Source organism: Anomaloglossus baeobatrachus, chromosome 4 (assembly GCF_048569485.1).
Source record: "Anomaloglossus baeobatrachus isolate aAnoBae1 chromosome 4, aAnoBae1.hap1, whole genome shotgun sequence".
Lineage (NCBI taxonomy): Eukaryota > Metazoa > Chordata > Amphibia > Anura > Aromobatidae > Anomaloglossus > Anomaloglossus baeobatrachus.
The window spans coordinates 402,203,586-402,222,835 of record NC_134356.1 but is presented as its reverse complement, the minus strand read 5'-3'; the positions used below and the strand labels follow the sequence as shown (position 1 = coordinate 402,222,835).

Sequence of the window (19,250 nt, the reverse complement as noted above, 5' to 3'; positions counted from 1 at the left end):
GTGTCCTTAGGGTGCATATCCACAAGACTGTTCAGCCATGGCTTTTCTACAGCGGCAAAAAATGCCATCATAATCCACAGAATCATCCGCCTTTTTATATTTTCCATTTCTTCTGAATCCCCTTCTGGCTTTAGTATAAAGCAATGTCAGGATCTACATGTGATCCGGCGAGAGTGTCACATCGGGGCAAAATATAAAATAACAGCACCTCTATTGTAAGGTATGTGCACACGTGTTCTGAGATGAACGTCAACATGACTCTCCAAACCCTGTCTGTCTGTCTGTCCGTCTGTCCACACACCCTGCACGTACATACCAGCCTGTATCCTCTTCAGGTTTACACTCCGGCAGTTAAGAGACCTTTGTTACAACATAGTCACATGACGTAATGTTACAAGGTTAAAGTAGTTGTGGTGATTTTTCAAAGGTCCTTAAGCATTTTTATCAGGATATAAACACTGGGGCCCCTAGGAGAATGGGGGCTCTGTGAGAGTGCCCCGTTTTCTCTTCTCCGTAATATCAGTCCTGCATACCAGCCTGTCTCCTGGTTAGTTCTTTTAGCCTCCTGCAATTAAGAGACCTTTAGTCACATGACTGAAGTTACCAAAGGTCCTTCAACAGTCTTAACATAGTTAGTTACATAGTTACTTAGGTTGAAAAAAGACCTAGGTCTATCTAGTTCAACCTTCCTCCACCAGTTCTACATTTAGTCACTAAGTCATTTATAACCAACAATGTTTTGTGTACTGAGGAAATCATCCAGCCCTTTTTTAAAAGCTGTTATAGTATCTGCCATTACTACCTCTTGTGGTAGGGCATTCCACAGTCTGACCGCTCTAACTGTAAAGAACCCTTTCCTATTTAGGTGTCGGAATCGCTTTTCTTCCACTTGGAGTACAAACGCTGAGGACCCTGAGAAATTGAGTAGTTTGACTCTCCTAACGCCAACCCTGACTGTAGCTATGGCTTTTTTTTTTGAGTAGGGATTATATTTCAAGAATGCTCAGAAAATCCTGTAAAATCATGCTGGGTCTTATTTTTGGGGTACGTCTAAATTTCGGGGAAACATAGTGTAAAAATCTTTGAAAAGTCATCAAATTCGGTGCTACTCTACAATTTTGCAACTTCTGCTCTGACAAGGAAGATGCTGTAGAGGAACGGAGACGTGGAAACCTCTCATCAAATTCATGGAGAGCAGTGACCTTTCTCATGCCACAATTCTTACTCCATTTCCTGACTGGAGTAAGATTTGTGACAAGGCACAAGCAACTTGTCAGACAGTCCAGATCCATAAACAGATGTGCACCTGCTGATGAGGGGGCGTACTGGAGTCACACGCTACTGATTCATTAAGACCGGTGTGACCAACCCGGGTGTAGATGAATTGGGACCTTAGTGTTTTTTTCTTTTTGTTTTTTTTTTTCTTTGTTCTTCCTCTAACACATCTTGAGATTACTTAAAAAATCTGCTGTTAAGGCAACCACTCAGTACGAAGGAACTCTAGGCTCATGAGGCAGACCTGCTCAATTCCTGCGTGAGTGTTTTCGCAGAGCAGTGGCTCTATAGACAGTGTGTGGCCTATACATATGCGCTCATTCAGGAGTTTCTGCTTGCTAAGCAGTGGGTTTCAATGCTGGTTTTTATTCTGGTTTGTTTTTTTTGGGGGGCTTGGTTTTTTGTTTTTTTTTTAGTGGTCGTTGGCAATCTCCGAACATGAATCATATTTCACAATAATGTTTACGGTAACTTTCAGCAAGTGCCAACTTGCCCATTTTTAAGATACGTCAGATTTATCCCAGTGGTTCATGCTGTTTAAACGGGATGTCCACTACTTGGACAACCCCTACTCATTCTCCATGTTCACCCCCAGAAAAATAAATAAGCCTATATTCGCCTCTAGTGCGGCCGTGGTTCCAGTGATGACTGAAGACGCGTTCCCGAGCCCCACGACCAATCAGCGCCCAGCGTCTATCTTCCAACTTTGGATATTTGAGCAGAATCTGAGTGCTGCGCTGACTTCCTGCTCAGTTGTCCGAAGGCGGGGAGTAGGAAGCTGACACTGATTGGTCGTGGGACTCGCGTCTCAGAACAATGTGACATGGGCCTCGGGGTACACAACTTCAGACACCGCTGGAACTGCAGCCACATCGGACAGGAGTATAGGCTTATTTATTTTTCTGAGGCGAATAAGGGGAATTAGAAGGGGTTGTCCAAGTAGTGGACCACACCTTTAGTGAATCTGGAGTGTCTTTAGACTGTCTGGTCTTTTACACCATCTGTTTGTGAAACTTGCGCCAAATTGTAGTGGTTTTTTTTCTTTCAAAATGTCACATGGTGCCACGACCCTTTCTACAGCCACTTCCCTCTTGTTGGCCCCCCTACGTATTGCACACTTATACTCTTTATTGCCTTTCATGGGGCTTACAGGGTTTTTTTTAGCCTTGATTAACTAACAAATAATAATAAAAAAACGACATGAGATAATTGCTCTCGCTGTGTTTCGCTGGAGTCCCAAAGCTTTACAAATGGCTTTATAACCTTTTCCAGACTGATAGATTTCAATTACTTTGTTTCTCATTTGTTCCTCAATTTCTTTGAATCGCAGCATTATGTCTCGCCGGGAGCCCACACCGGCAACCCAACCGACACATACCCACCGCTCGCCTCCGCCCCCCGCACACATTACCCCACTCTGCTCCACCACCCCCGCACTCCGCCCTCCACATGTATACACTGAACGAACACACACACACACACAGTTACCTGTCCGCAGCCATGCAGTCCCCAGCACTGAAGTCCTCAGCGTCATGGCCCCGCTCGGCTCCACCCCCATCCCCCCATTGCCCCGCAGGATGGTGGCTGCACCACGATAGGGGAACATACCAGCATTGGGCCACATCACAGCATCAGCATATTTTTACTTACCTTTACACTGTTCATGGCCTTCTTTCATTACAAGCCATGGACATCATTAAACATTAGACTCATCTATTAAAACTGTTCCTTCTGTTGTTTGTCATTTTAAAACCAATAAACAATTATATGAATACTAAATTAAACCTAACCCATCCAGTCCATTCATTACCTTATTATTCAATCTGCTAACCTACATACACATTCTAGACTACCCGATACGTTAGAATCGGGCCACCTTCTAGTCTAATATATAAATGTGTTTGGTGATCTGAAACATTTAAGTTAGACAAACATGCAAGAGAATAAGAAATCAGGAAGGGGCAAACACTTTTTAAAACTACTGTATATGGAGTCCTGGGTCAATTCGGGTCTAGTCTGTGTACCAAACCGAACTTTTCACTAAAATCCGGCTGAACCCAGTGAACGTGAAAATGCATGGGTCTGCTCATCCCTAGCAGTGACCTATCCATTCTCTTGCCATCTACCCATCGAAGACGCTCTGTGCTTTACAATACAAGTACATGGGAAAGCTGAAAAGATGGCAGTAGATGCCTGGATTTCTTTTGGAGAGTGGTTTGCCATTGTTTTTTCTTTTTCTTTTTTTTTTTAAATTAAAAAAAAAAAAAATGACTCATGGTTTCTTTATTATTCAATAAAGTTAATTAAAAAAAAAGACCAGAAAATAACAAAAATTGTCAGGATAAACCACCAGTGGTCAGAACTGTCGGAAAAAGTCCACAGAAACACCACAAAAGATGCTTCAGGAGAGAAAACGCCAAAGTGTCTCCTTAAAAAGTGTAAAAGAGTATACAAGATGTTGTGTGCACACGTGAAGTGTTGGCTGCTTTTCTCACCATCCCCAACTCCAGCACCAAGTCTCTGCCCCTGCTTATAGCGTCTGCTGCAGCCAACCAGTGAGTTCATCAGCTCTGGGTGAGTCATCCGTCAGCTTGGGCAAAGCTGTAGAGCTCGTTGGCTGCAGCGCTAGTGTCGTGACATCAGCACTGGAAACAATATAAGAGGGAGGGTGAGAAAAGAACTTATTGTTGTTTTTGGTTCTTAAACAACCTGTAGCTGAGGGACAGGGCTTTTCTGAACCTGGTATATTGATGAAAAGTAGCTATACAAGTCCATAGGTCTGTGACTATCTTTACCATCACATGGTATCAGTGTACAATTCATACTGTCTGTGAATAACATTTGTAATATATATATATTTGTACTGGAGAATCACTTATATCGGATCCGTAACACTGATGACCAGAACCTTTTTTTTTTTTTCTTTTTTTTTCTGCGTACATAAAAACGCAGACATCTGAATGCGTCCTAATTTATTATTTTGATTACTTGACTCAGACTTGCCATGGGACCGGTGTCTAGATGGAGAAGTCTATTCATATTGATCTAACATGGTAGAAATATAGGGACTACGTAGAAGACACAAGGCAGAGCCGTTTGATAAGTGAACATTAATAAGTGCACCCCCTGCCCTGGTGACCTATGCGCTGTATGGAGGCACCGTATATACTGGATATTGCAGCTCTCGGCTATTGAGGGCATATCATTTTTTTTTTTAACTCTTTCTGAACCCGTCCGTGGAGCGTTTTTTCATCGCTGTTCTCATTTAAGTTTATGATTTATAAAACAACTGATGTTTTCAAGACAAAATAATGCAACAGAAGAAAAGTCACATACCAGACTCCTGCCGTGGAGCCAGTCTGTCCAGCCCAAACATGCAGGTATTTTCACAACCTCATGTAATTATCGGAGACTTTGTCATTTTTTTTCTCCCCTTTTAACAACATTTGCAGAGCATTTGAAGTGTTATGAGAACATTGATTAAATTACCTTTTTGTTTAATCCTTCCTCCACGTTCCATTGATAAGGCGGCACAATGTGGCTAGTCACGACTTTTATATAAAGTCTGCTGCTTCCACACATCTCTATACAAGCCTGGCTCGTTCTAATTGTTTTTGTGCTAATTTAATGTTTGTTTTTAGAATGTTTTTGTCGTTGTGTTCTCTAATTCTCCTAAAAGTTTTACCATCTGGGGATATTTAAGGACGTTCTCCAGGCTGGAATGAACAGACTTAATTCACTTTGAGACTGCTGAATCCTGACAGTGTATGATGTGCACACTGTCACTGTTCCCCTGTATTTCCTATGTGATTGTCTGGTCTCATGACCACATATATACAATTTGCAGTCATGTGCCGACTAGACTTGTGCTCTTCTCTCTAATTTTCTTCTGTTCAGACAAGTCGGGTGAGCCTCGCCAGAGGATGGCCACATTGTCACTCACGTGACCAGCCACCAGCACGGAGAACACAGGAGAAGTGTCACATTGAGCTCAATGCACATTGACATCAGACTTTTTCATTATGGCCCTGACATCCTCTCTATGAAATGTATGATTTAGTTCATATTTTGGATACATACATTTATAGCACCCAAGGCAGGACTAGTCCAGGTAAATAAACACCTGGACAGACTAGTCAGTCTATTTGCTAATGACTAGCACCAATATAAAAGGTTTTTGTTGCTGCACATACAAAGGACTTATTTACAATGCAGGAATAGGCTTTGATGTCAGTGTGGAGGCTTCGGTGGACTTGATGTGTTCCCTTTTAATTTTTTTTTTTTTTTTGTTACAATTGGTTGGATGCTACATTTGTCGCGAGCAGAGGGGTGACTGACAACGTCAGGCCAGGCTACCCAAGGCGCTGGGATCCGGGATCGCGGCTGGGGCTCGAGTGGCAGCCGGATCTGGGGCTCGTGCAGCGGCCCGTCGCCCACAACAACGAAAAAGGGGTATATTTACAGGGGAAAGGTTTGTCAGTGACGCCACCCTTGGGTTGCGGTGATGGTTGATGACACCGCCGCTGCCGTGGTATGCTGGTGCCCGGGGCTGATGGAGCGGGGCAGCAAGGTGGAATCCCCTCCACGGGTAGGGGAGGTGTAGTCCCAGGGCCCAAAGGATAGTGAGAGGTTGCAGGGAGCAGTCTTTAGGAAGGGACCGGATGGTACCGGTGTACTCACTGTGGTAATAAATCACACCAAGTCCGTATTGTAAACCAAGGCCAGGAGCCTCTGGAAGGGTGTGCTTGGTCCCTCACACGGGCTGACAGGGCAGGGGTCCTTCCTCCTGCTCTTGCAGTTTCTTGTGTGGTGACTTAATCCTCATAAAACGGGAGAAGTCTGCTCCCTATGTTATGTACTGTGGGAGCCGTTGCCCGCAAAATCTGACCCGTGGGATCCCTGTGGGTTCTGGCGGACACCCTATCCCCCTCGTTGGGCTTCCGTTTCACTCTCTGGGCTACTCGTGGGACAAGATCTGGAACCTTATTCCCTGCCTGCAAATCGGTAATGTGCTTGAAACGGTCCTTGACCTGGGGTTCAGGTACCCCGACTGTGCACGGCCTCAGTATCAGTTTGGTCACATGCTCTTCCGCTGGCTGCCATTTTGACTGCAGGAGCGCGGTGTAGTGTGTGAGGAAATCTGTACTAACAAGGGCAGAAAGGAAGCCTATTATTAAAGGGTGTATCCGGGCCTTTCAAACAAAAAAATAATAATAATGTACCTAACCTCTAACAACCAGGTAGTTGCTACCTTTCTGCCTGTGCCCATCACCGTTCTTTACTGGCACAGAGCAGTTAGATCGCTCCTGCCGGCAAGTCAGCTACATCTGCTGACGCTGCGACAACACAGTGACTGCTTCTCATCCCCTCCGCTCTGTAGTGTGGGTAGGACAACCGACGTCACACTGATTGACAGCCGCTTCACCAAATTAGGCAGCAGAGGGTAGGCTTTCAATCAGCATGACATCGGCTGTCCCTCCCCGCCTACAGAGCAGAGCGGAAAAGGATCCACCGCTCTGTTGACAAAGCCATTGTCTCACCAGTAGGAGCGCTCTGTGACCGATCTGTGGCAGCGAAGAACAGTGCCGAGTTCCGGATACACCCTTTAAGTATCACAAAATAATGTCTGCAGCAAATGCGTTATAATAAAGAAAAGTGGCCATTCACTTTATATATTTTAATAATCTTCTTTTAAATTTTGCCATAGTCTATTAAAAAAAAAAATCTGAAATCTTGGAATTGTCGCCCCTGAGTTTTCTAATATTCCTGTCTAAAATTTTAGTGCATAATATCAAAATTCCAAGCCACCCCCTTTTGTCAAACATCTTGTTGAAAGTTTCTTAGAAAAAAAAAATCTTACCCCGCATTTATTCTGAATTTTGAGTGAATTGCATCAGAATTCTGGAACATTTAACTTTGAATGAAATAGTTTTGTAGTCGATTATGGACCCACAATTGCGTTCATATCAGCCGAGAATGGGTCCACAGTTATAATTATGTAGCAGAATTACCCAAGCGGGAATAATAATTATAGAAAAGCAACAATTTAGACCATGTCATGCTTAAAGAAGATGAAATGTAATTAAAATGGGGTAGTCTTCGATGTATATATCATTGGCTTTTGCCCATGTGAATGCATTAGCCCTGTATTGACCACTGGAGTTTGGCCCACAACAGCATTCCCATGTAGCCCTGCTATTTGCCAAGGTTGTGGAAAGCCAGACACCGATATGATCTTGGTTGCATAGTCTTCCATACACTTTTTTTTTTTTTCTCTTTCATTCGTTGGTATGTGGAAGTTTTTTGTAACTCCCCCTCCCCCACAGTATTCATACGCCAAGATGCTACCTGCTTTATGTGGCTAGTATGGGATATGGCGTTATTGCAATAACCATAAAATGCAATAAAGAACATACAGAATCAGAAAAATTCTCAAACTTTTTTTTTTTTTTAACTCCCCCCTCGATTTCCTTTGGTGGAAAGGTCATAAAAGGTTTACACAAACTTTATCGAATCCTAGCTGGTAAGCCTCATTGTTAGCGGGACGGTGTAACGTGATCACTGGTTTACATTTATTCAAACACTATGTCCAGCGCCCTGACAATCCTAATTAAGCCGGCTTTAATTATAACCTCTTGTTACACCGTGCACCCACTACCTCGCAGGCACACATTGACATGACCTCTCAGTACTTCAGTTAACCCATTCATTATCTTGGGGTTCAATAGCTATCCCATTTTGCAAATATATATTTGCAAACTATAAAATCACCCCCCACCCCAAGATAACGTGCCTTTGCTTATGTTCACCTTTGGACACTGCTGCTTAAATGGCCATAAACAGGAGATAAGTTACCTCTCCTGCCTCCTCCATTCAAATGGATCCTTGATGAGACAAGGGTTTGTGTTTTAATGGGGAGAGAGGACGGGGAGGAGTTGTGGCCAGGGCTTATCTCTTGCAGATCAAAAGATCGGTCGCTGAAATTCCACTGAAATTGGGCAACGATGGACAAGACAGACGCCAAACGACTTGTTGCAGTACGTGCAGCACAAGGTGTTCCTAAAAATTGACTCGGGAGCTGAATACAAATGCACGTCTCAATTTTCAGATTTATATTTTTTAAAATCTGTAGTAAAGTGTATAGTTTCCTTTACACTTCACAAATAATTGCCACTTTAGGTTGGTAGATCACATACAATCCCAATAAAATACATTTAAGTTTGTGGGTGTAACGTAAAAAAAAAATGGGAGAAAGTTCATGGGGGTATGAATACCTTTTAAGGCACTGTACCTTTCTCCACATTGTTCCTCATCTTCCAACTGGATGCCTTAAGTAATCTTAATTCCTTTAACCGCTTAACAATGAGGTCCGTGCGTATACATCGCTTGTGCGTATTCAGCGCTCATCTTGAGTGGAAAAATGTAAAAGTATTGCTTTATATAGTACAAGCAATTAGACAATTGCAGGTACAAGTCCCCTAAAGAGATTAAAAATGCAGTAAAATGTGAAAAAAAAAATCGTAAAAATGTAATCAAAGGATCTTAGAAAAAAAATATATATAATGTGTGTGTGTATATATATATATATATATATATATATATATATATATATATATATATATATATAATTGCCTTATTCTGTCTGTCTGTCTGTCATGCTCCAAAATTGTGTCCTTACGGTGAACAAAGCTGATTGGCCGCTGGGCTCGCCATGGCCCCGCCCCCCCACACGGATTGGCTTCTCGCCCCGGCTCTCTGCAGGCCCCGCCCCCCTCACGCAATGCACGCTCGCTCTGGCCCAACTGACACGGAGCTCCGACTCCCAGGTGAGTACACACACACACAACAGATCACACTCACTCTCACACACACCTCACACATCACATCCACACACTCACAACATCCTGGAATATCGCTTGCTTCTACACCGGCTCCGTCACGATCCCAGCAGCGCCAGACATAACCTTGCGATGCTGGGATCTTGACGGAGCCTGTGAACGCTGGTAACCATTATACACATCGGGTAACTAAGGTCCTTTAGTTACCCGATGTGTATCATAGTTACCAGTGTACACCGGCTCCCGGTACACATGTGCAGGGAGCCGGCATTATACTCCTCTCCCCCCAGGACTACTCCTCCTATTACAGTCCTCCTATTATACTCCTCTCTGAGTATAATAGGAGAACTATTATAGCATGGGGGATGGAGCATGATGGGGGGTGCGCAGCATGGGGGATGTAGCACGATGGGGAGTGCGCAGCATGGGGGATGTAGCACGATGGGAGGTGCACACCTCCCCCAACACACACACACACACACAGGGAACCACAAACACCGCCATACACAGACAGCCACACACAGACAACGCTGCACACACACAACACCCAACACACAAACACCGCGGCATACATAAATATACGCACATACCGCACAACACACACATTGCACAAAACATACCTCCCCCCAAAACACACCACACACACACAAACCGCGCAACACACACACACACAACGCGACAGACACACAGCGCTCCACAAACAACGCAACACACATACAACACCGCTCTCACCCCCCGCCACACCCAGGCAACACCCAGAACATGTACAGCGCCCTACACAAACACTTGGTAACTACACACAACAACATCTATATATATATATATATATATATATATATATATATATCTATATATATCTATAACAAAAATCATACATGAACTACACAATACGTAAATTCTAGAATACCCGATGCGTAGAATCGGGCCACCTTCTAGTGTATATATATATATACATACATATATATATATATATATAATAGAGATTGAGAGATATTGAGACAGACGGAAAAAGAGACCGAGACAGACAGACAAAGAGAGAGACAGATATATACAGAGGGGGAGACAGACAGACAGACTGGGAGAGAAACAGAGAGACAGTAACTATCCCGGGCGTTACTACATTCTATTTATATATTCTATCCCGGGAATGTTAATACATTCTATTTTGTTAACAACAGTTATTAACCCGGGCGAAGCCGGGTAGTACAGCGCACACACACACACACATACATACATACATACATACATACATACATACACACATTCAGCTTTATATATTAGACATAATATATATGTCTAATATATGAAACAGACATAGACAGGGTAAGAGATAGACACAAAGAGACATACACAGACAAAGAGACAGACTGACAGGGAAAGAGACAGACGGAAAGAGAGAGACAGGTTAAGAGACAGACACAGACAGGTAAAGAGACAGACAAAGAGACAGACAGACACAGGGAAACAGACAGACAGGGAAAGAGAGGGAAAGAGACAGACAGGGAAAGAGACAGACAAAGAGAGATAGAGACAGAGAGATATATACAGAGTGGGAGACAGACATTATAATTACATTTATATTTATTTGTTTTGTGGTATGTGTGCGAAGCCGGGTAGTACAGCTAAGATAGATAGATATATATATATATATATATATATATATTTAGATTTTACTGTGCCTTGTGAAAGTATTCGGCTCCCTTGAATTTTTCAACCTTTTCCCACATTTCAGGCTTCAAACATAAAGATAAAAATGTTAATGTTATAGTGAAGAATTAACAACAAGTGGACACAATTGTCAAGTTGAACGATATTTATTGCTTATTTTAAACTTTTTTTAAAAATAAATAACTGAAAATTGGGGCGTGCAATATCATTCGTCCCCTTTAAGTTAATACTTTGTAGCGCCACCTTTTGCTGCGATTACAGCTGCGAGTTGCTTGGGGTATGTGTCTATCAGTTTTGCACATCGAGAGACTGAAATTCTTGAGGAACCATGTAGCAAAAAAAGTCCAGCAGCACACTGAATCTCCAGTAAAAAAAAAACTTTACTTTTTTATTAAATTAAACGGTGCATATTAAAAAGGCAGTGAAGGAACTGGGTGCAGGACCCTGCACCCGGTTCTTTCACTGCCTTTTTAATATGCATCTTTACCGGAGATTCGGTGTGCCGCTGGACTTTTTTTCTACATTGTGCCCAAATAGTTCGGTTTTGGTTTCATGTGACCAGAGCACTTTCTTCCACATGTTTGGTGTGTCTCCTAGGTGGCTTGTGGCAAACTTTAAACAACACTTTTTATGGATATCTTTGAGAAATGGCTTTCTCCTTGCCACTCCTCCATAAAGGCCAGATTTTTGCAGTGTACGACAAACACTCCCACCTCAGTTGTAGATCTCTGCAGTTCATCCAGAGTGATCATGGGCCTCTTGGCTGCATCTCTGATCAGTCTTCTTGTTTGAGATGAAAGTTTGGATGGACGGCCGGGTCTTGGTAGATTTGCAGTGGTATGATACTCCTTCCATTTCAATATGATTGCTTGCACAGTGCTCCTAGGGATGTTTAAAGTTTTGGAAATCTTTTTGTAACCAAATCCAGCTTTAAATGTCTCCACAACAGTATCATGGACCTGCCTGTTGTGTTCCTTGGTCTTCATGATGTTCTCTGTGCTTTAAACAGAACACTGAGACTATCACAGAGCAGGTGCCTTTATACGGAGACTAGATTACACACAGGAGGCTTATATTTATCATCATCAGTCATTTAGGACAACATTGGATCATTCAGAGATCATCAATGAACTTCTGGAGTGAGTTTGCTGCACTGAAAGTAAAGGGGACGAATAATATTGCACGCCCCAATTTTCAGTTATTTATTTTTTACTAAAGTTTAAAATAAGAAATAAATTTCGTTCACCTTCACAATTGTGTCCCACTTGTTAATCCTTCACCATAACATTCACATTTCTATCTTTGTTTGAAGCCTGAAATGTGGGAAAAGGTTGAAAAATTCAAGGGGCCCGAAATACTTTCGCAAGGCTGTGTGTGTGTGTGTGTGTGTGTGTGTGTGTGTGTGTGTGTGTGTGTGTGTGTGTGTGTGTATAAAAATAATGGTATCACCGGATCACCTTGCAGAAAACAAGCCCTCACATAAACTTAACGTTTTCATTTTTCCTTTGATTAAGCTATGTGCTCATGTGAAGTATTTAAATACAGAAATTTCTGCATCTCTTGGCAGGAAGAACGCATGTTTACAGCCTTATTGATGCATGTTTTTTTCATGCATTTTTCATTACGTTCAATGGTGAGAAACACTGAAAGAATTGACATGCTGCAGATTATTTTCTGCACCAAATCTGCAAGGAATAAAACTGAACATGTGCACAGCAAGTCAGGATTGTTATTGGCTTTGCTGGCTTAGGCTACTTTCACACATCCGGTTTGAGCACTGCGGCTCAATCCGGCTGTGAAAACTATGCAACGGATGCGGCGAAAACACCGCATCCTTTGCATAAGTTTTTACATGCGGCCCGTCCGTTTTTTTCCGGTTGCGGCATGCTACTGAGCATGCGCAGTGGAAAAAAAACGCATGCGGCGGCCGGATGCGTTTTTTTCCGCATCGCGCCGCATCCGGCCTCCATAGGTATGCATTGAAAAATGCGCCGCAGCGGCCGGATGCGGCGCGATGCGGTGGTTTTTTTTGGAGCAAAAAACGTTGCAGGGAACGTTCGATCCGGCCGCGGCATCGGCTAAATTTGCCGCATGCGGCAAAAACCGGACCGAACGCAAGCCCCTGCGGCACAATACGGCACTAATGTAAGTCTATGCAAAAAAAACCGCAACCGGCGTTACAAAAGCCGGTTGCGGTTTTTCTGCAGAACGCCGTATTGTGCCGCAGAGCAAAAATCCGGATGTGTGAAAGTACCCTTAAGGATTTGCATGTAATTTTGTGACAACTGCACTAAAAAAAGGAAATAAAAATGCACTGTGTGCACACAGCCTTAGTTTAGTCTCTGGCAACACAAGCAAAGTTTTTCACAAATTTCAGAATTTTCTTTTCATTAGTTACAAATTAAAAAAACCACTAAGCATGTGGGAGTGTTGCTGTAGTTAAATCATACTGATCTGGAGAATCCTATTTCCCAGTCATTTTTACTGTACAGTGAATGCCAAGAGTACTGGAATGTTTTTGGGGGGGAAGTTCATTTTTTTTTTTTTTTTTTTTCTCTCAATTTCACCTCATTTGGAGTCCCCCCCCCTTTCCTCCCCCTTTTTCCTAAAGCGAATTGGCACTCAAAACTACAACTTGTTCCACAGAAAGCAACCCTTCATACAGCTGTGTCAGTGGAAAAATAAAAGTTATGGCCCTTTGGAAATGGAGACCAAAAAACCAGAAGCTCCATAAAATGAAAAATTTTGCATATTTTTTTTCTTTTTTATTATAAAAAACAGGGTTAAAGAGTGCTTATTGACAATCTTAGACTGCCCTTTTTATCTATAGACGGGGTAGCCCAGACTGGGGTTTGTTAAATATATATTGGTATCAAAACTGCTCAGAGGTGGTCCGAATACATCTGAAAGTGCACAACGTCCTACCAAAGTTGGGCCGATCTTTTAGGATTTGCTCTCCTGGCAGGCAGAGCGGGTCTCAACAAGCCGCCGTGGCTGCTCTTTCAGTGAGAGCTTGCGCACGCTCTTTCACTTGAGTGCTTCCGCGGAGGGTTGTACAATTACATTCTCCATGCTGAGACCCCACAACCCGAGTTTGGTAGAAAGTCGGCCCTTTGGTGGGATGTTAGAAGTGGGTTTAACCCAAATGATGCCCATTCTTTTCTTATTGGTGATAGGTACTATTAAAGGGGTTGTCCACTACTCTAACTACTTTTGCTCAAGTGAAAAATAAAAACACTCCTATTCACCTTCGGCGCCATGCCAGGGCTGGTGGCACTCTTTCTTATGGCTCACGTGACATTATTTGGTCCTGTGAGCGTCCCTTTGGTCCAGGAAGACTGAAGCCGGCGCCGATTAAGCACATGGCCCAATGGGTGCCGGCTTCCCTCTCCCTGCAATTCAGATGTATCAAACATCAGGAGGAGGTCAGGGCTGTTGGCATACTCTTTCCCAGGGCTCACGCGACATTGTTCGGTCCTGCGAGCCCTGTGCCCAATGGGCGCCGCCTTCCCTCTCCCTGCCTTCAGATGTATCAAACATCAGGAGGAGGTCAGGGCTGTTGGCACACTCTTTCCCAGGGCTCACGCGACATTGTTCGGTCCTGCGAGCCCTGTGCCCAATCGGCGCCGGCTTCCTTCTCCCTGCCTTTAGATGTATCAAGCATCAGGAGGAGATCAGGGCTGTGGCTGGACGCTCACTTCATATTGATGTCTGATACATCTGATGGAGGGGAGAGTGAAGCCGGCGCCGATTGGGCACAAGGCTCGCAGGACCGAACAATGTCACGTGAGCCCATGTCAGTGCCAACACCGCTGGAACAGCGCTGGAGGTGAATATAACACTCGGAGTGATTTAATGTAAAACAATTTTCCCTCCTCCCCTCTACAAATATTGCTCCTCGCACAATAGTCGCTGAGAATATTTGGTATCACTGCGCTCTACGCCGCTGTTCTCCCGTAACTTTAGGAAAGTGCTTCTGCGACATCTATCCAATAAAGTTTCTTTACATTGTAAGATTTTGGTACTGTTAAGGATGAATTCCCCGGCGCTCTGTTCGCCCTTATGTTGTGTAATAAGCTTTTGAAAACAATTAGTGCATCTTTCAAACTTGATGAAATAATTACTCTCATAATGGCCAGTAATGGAATACGAAGGGTTATCTTGCGGCTAATCCTGAAGTAATGCAATTGGTGTATCTCTGATTTTCCTCCTTGCCATTCCCAGTGTGCAGAGGAACGAGACAAGCGGTTATGGGAAATAAGGGGGAGCCACTGCAGGCCAGCGGAGAAAACGAGACCTTATCTGAAGCAATTAATCAAGAAACTCATATTGTGGGACAATTATTCAAAGCTAATTCTAAAATAGCTTTAGAGCCCCAGGTCCTGAGATTTTTTTTCCAGAATTTTGTCAAGGTCGTTGAGAGCAGTGGGGCAAGTCCTGCATTAGAATGAAGGCAGGCGCTCAACTGGTTAATGGTTTTACATTCGTGCTTACTGCAAACGAGTGACGAAGAGGAGCCGGCTAGTATGTGTGCGATAGCTGTGTGGGGCTGCGGATTGCTTCCAATGGCCGGGTAGAAATACTTCAGTGAGAAATCCTTTTATAGATTTAATTTCTAGTTAACACATTAGTTTTGAAAAGTTGGGTAGGAAATATGAAAGTCACCGCTAAGACTTCTAAACACCAAATAATCCACCATGCATGATGAGCACAGCTGAAATCCCGAAGGATCACACTGGATGGAAGTTCCTTGGTGGACTGAGTGCCATCGTTATTAATTTGACTTCATATTTCATTATTAATGTAAAAATGAGACTCTTCTGGTTATGCTACAGTTATACAACCATGATATTGGCTTAACTGAAGAAATTTACACAACTTTATCCCCTCTAAAAGCAGTGAGGGACGCAAAAACATCAGCCAGTTAGATGAATGTAAAGTTCACACCAGCTTCATGACTGTGTTGGCATGAATCCACTATCACAGAGGGTTACCATTGACTATTAGGAGTACCATCAAGGTTCTAGCATGCATCAGTGTGGTTTCCGTCAACTTCTGGTCTTTGTTCCAGCAAAAATAACCTGTACTTTAAAAAAAAAAAACAAAATATATATTTTGAAGGTGTAAAGATTCTCCTATACATAACAGCAAAGATGAACAAATGTGGCAGGACCAGCATGTTATTGTGTGTGTGTGTGTATATAGCATATCTGATCCTTTGTTCTCACCTGAGGACGGCCATGCTGAACTCATAGTGCCTGCCCTCGTCGGATCGCAGATGTTACTTAGGCTACTTTCACACATCGTTTTTTTTTCCCATCAGGCACAATCCAGAAAAAAACGGATAAAACTGATCCGTTTTATCCCCATTGATTTATATTAGCGTCGGATTGTGCCTGATACCCTTGCGTTGCATCCAGCTTTTGCCAGATCCGTCGTAATTAACTAATGTGGTGGCCGGATGGAACGTCTCTTGTAACGTTTTTTGTCTCTGACAAAAAACCGCATTGCGCCGGATCCGTAGCGATACGGCGTGATTTACAATGGAAGCCTATGGATGCCGGATTCGGCGTAATGCGGCAAAAAACGGATGTGGCCGCCGGATCCGTTTTTGTAAACTGAGTATGCTCCAATTTATTGAAAAAAAACTGACAAAATGGATGCGCCTGATCCGTTTTTTTTTTTACGGATTAGGTATACCAGATCCGTCAAAAAAAAGATCAGGCGCATCCGTTTTTGCATAATCTGCGCCGGATCCGTTGCGTCAGGCACACGCCGGATTGCACCTGATGCCAGAAAACTGAGATGTGTGAAAGTAGCCTTAGTTTGAGTCCGATTGTGGTTTATTCCTCACTGAGAACACATGCACATTCAATCAAACTGAGCATGCATGTGTGAGTGTGGAATAATGCCTGTCATCAGATTGAGCATTCAGTCAATGGCGGCTATGGAAGCTGTACGGAGTTATTAAAATGTACATTTACATATGGACCATTGTGCATCTTCATGCTTTTGGTTAGACTCAAATCCAGTTTCATCATGGCTTCTTATACTGGAAATAAATATAAAATAAAATGTTCCATCACTTTCCACTTGCTGTATGTTACGGTCAACAGTAATGACACAGATGTGGTGATTTATGAGTCCAATTTATTGTATGTGACAGGCAGAGGGAATAGGTGGAGGCGTCCTTATCATAAACTATATCATAAATAACAAAGGCTCCGCGGTTTGAATCCGCTCGTGGTGTCAGCAGCGAGGCCCTGTAAACAGCGCGCCGGCGTATGTAGCCATAGAAACTGAGTCCTCGCGTTATCAGGGCACTCTGCAGTTATGTGATACAGCACTATTACCATATATATTAGTCCATTTATAATATCAGGTGTCAATGCCGCTCTGCTGTGTACACTGCTAGGCCATGCAAACATTTAAATATGTCTGTAAATATGTGCAGGGGCCCATAGGACGGCCAAATTGCTACAGTAGATGTAGCCATGATGTTACGTAGGATAAAGCCATTCTAAACATATATGTTATCAGTCGGATGACTTTTATTCAAGGGCTAAAAAATGAGTATATTTCAGCATTGTGGCTTCTTCAAGCACATGGTACATAGGTTTAAAAATTTGCAACAGCAGAGGATAGAATTGCCTCTTTTTTTTACAAGCTCTTGGTTAATATGGCTTCCCATTTGTGGCATATATCTTAAAGGGGATTTCCAAGGGTTTTTTTTTTTTTTCTTTAACGAGATAGACTGTTTGAAGATATTAATAAAGTAATACCCTGACCAATTTACCTTTATTGCTCCCACACAGAAGCTTGCTTCATTGCTGCTACCTAGTCCTTTCTTGATACACCAAAAAGCCCTCTCAGCCAAACATTGGTATACCAAAAAAAAAAACCTCTCAACCAAACACTGGTACATCATAACAACCTCTCAGCCAAACCCTGGTACACCATAAAAGCCCTCTCAGCCAAACCCTGGTACACCAAAAAAGCCCTTTCAGCCAAACCATGGTACACCAAAAAAGCCCTTTCAGCCAAACCATGGTACACCAAAAAAGCCCTTTCAGCCAAACCCTGGTACACCAAAAAAGCCCTTTCAGCCAAACCCTGGTACACCAAAAAAGCCCTTTCAGCCAAACCCTGGTACACCAAAAAAGCCCTTTCAGCCAAACCATGGTACACCAAAAAAGCCCTTTCAGCCAAACCCTGGTACACCAAAAAAGCCCTTTCAGCCAAACCCTGGTACATCATAACAACCTCTCAGCCAAACCCTGGTACACCAAACAAAGCCCTCTCAGCCAAACCCTGGTACACCAAACAAAGCCCTCTCAGCCAAACCCTGGTACACCAAAAAAGCCTTCTCAGCCAAACCCTGGTACACCAAAAAAAGCCCTCTCAGCCAAACCCTGGTACACCAAAAAATCCCTTTCAGCCAAACCCTGGTACACCAAAAAAAGCCATCTCAGCCAAATTCTGGTACACCAAAAAAAGCCCTCTCAGGCAAACCCTGGTACACCAAAAAATCCCCTTTCTGCCAAATACTGGTACACCAACAAAGCCCTCTCAGCCAAACACTGGCTGAGGTAGGTCACTGCTGCAGCCAGCAAAATCATTACCTAAAAAAAACTAATTTGTTTAGATAGGTTTTAAAGGGTATCCTGTATGTGTGCATGGTGAATAACACAATTTTTGACCATTATATGACCTTGTATCCTGTGACTAATTTAGACAAAAAGTGCTCTATGGTGAATATATTCCCACATTTTCACAGTATCTAATAAAAGTATAAACCAGAGTATGCTCACCAGACAGATGTGTGCAAAGAACCAGGCACAACTCTGATGGAAACAATTGACTGATGTGTTGGTCAGATCGTGGCTCCACCTGATTTCCATGAGTCTGTCCCAGGAGAGTGAGAACCACCATGGAAAAGCCGCTCTCTTGCCTAGAAAAACAAAGCATTATTACTGTGGGCGCTGCAAGGACTTGTATCCTGCACTTTTTGTTACCTCTAGGCTCTATCTCTTATTATGCAATTGACTCTGAGCTGGTGGGATGAGACTAGCTGATATGTATCCTATACAGAGCACAGCACAGAGGGATTCCTGCTCTTTATCCCGTAGCTAACACACATATAGAAGCAGCAGCATAGAGAATATTCTACAGCATTACTGAGCATTGTATATGTGAATTCAGCTCTGGGGGTGAGGGAAGAGACATTTTAGAAAGCTAGAATGATCTTTTTTTCCCCCCCTTCCACCTGTTTTCTCACTGTGGTGTTCACGCCTCCTTTCCTTTATTCCAACCTTATAGGGGCAAACACAATATGTAACCTGACACACACTATGGTAATCTTGTCATGCACTCTGGGGGGGGGGGGGGGCACAATTTTGGTGCAAGACCAATTCAGAAGGCAGGGTCACGCAGGGGAGAAGTGACTCTTAAGTGGAGAAAGAAGCCGAG

General features: G+C 43.2%; 1 protein-coding gene across 2 annotated transcripts in view; it reads left to right on the top strand.

Annotated features, from left to right (window-relative positions):
• The window catches only part of TAF3 (TATA-box binding protein associated factor 3), a 191,719-nt gene that overhangs the window by 133,368 nt on the left and 39,101 nt on the right, over nt 1-19,250 (top strand). The window lies entirely within an intron of this gene.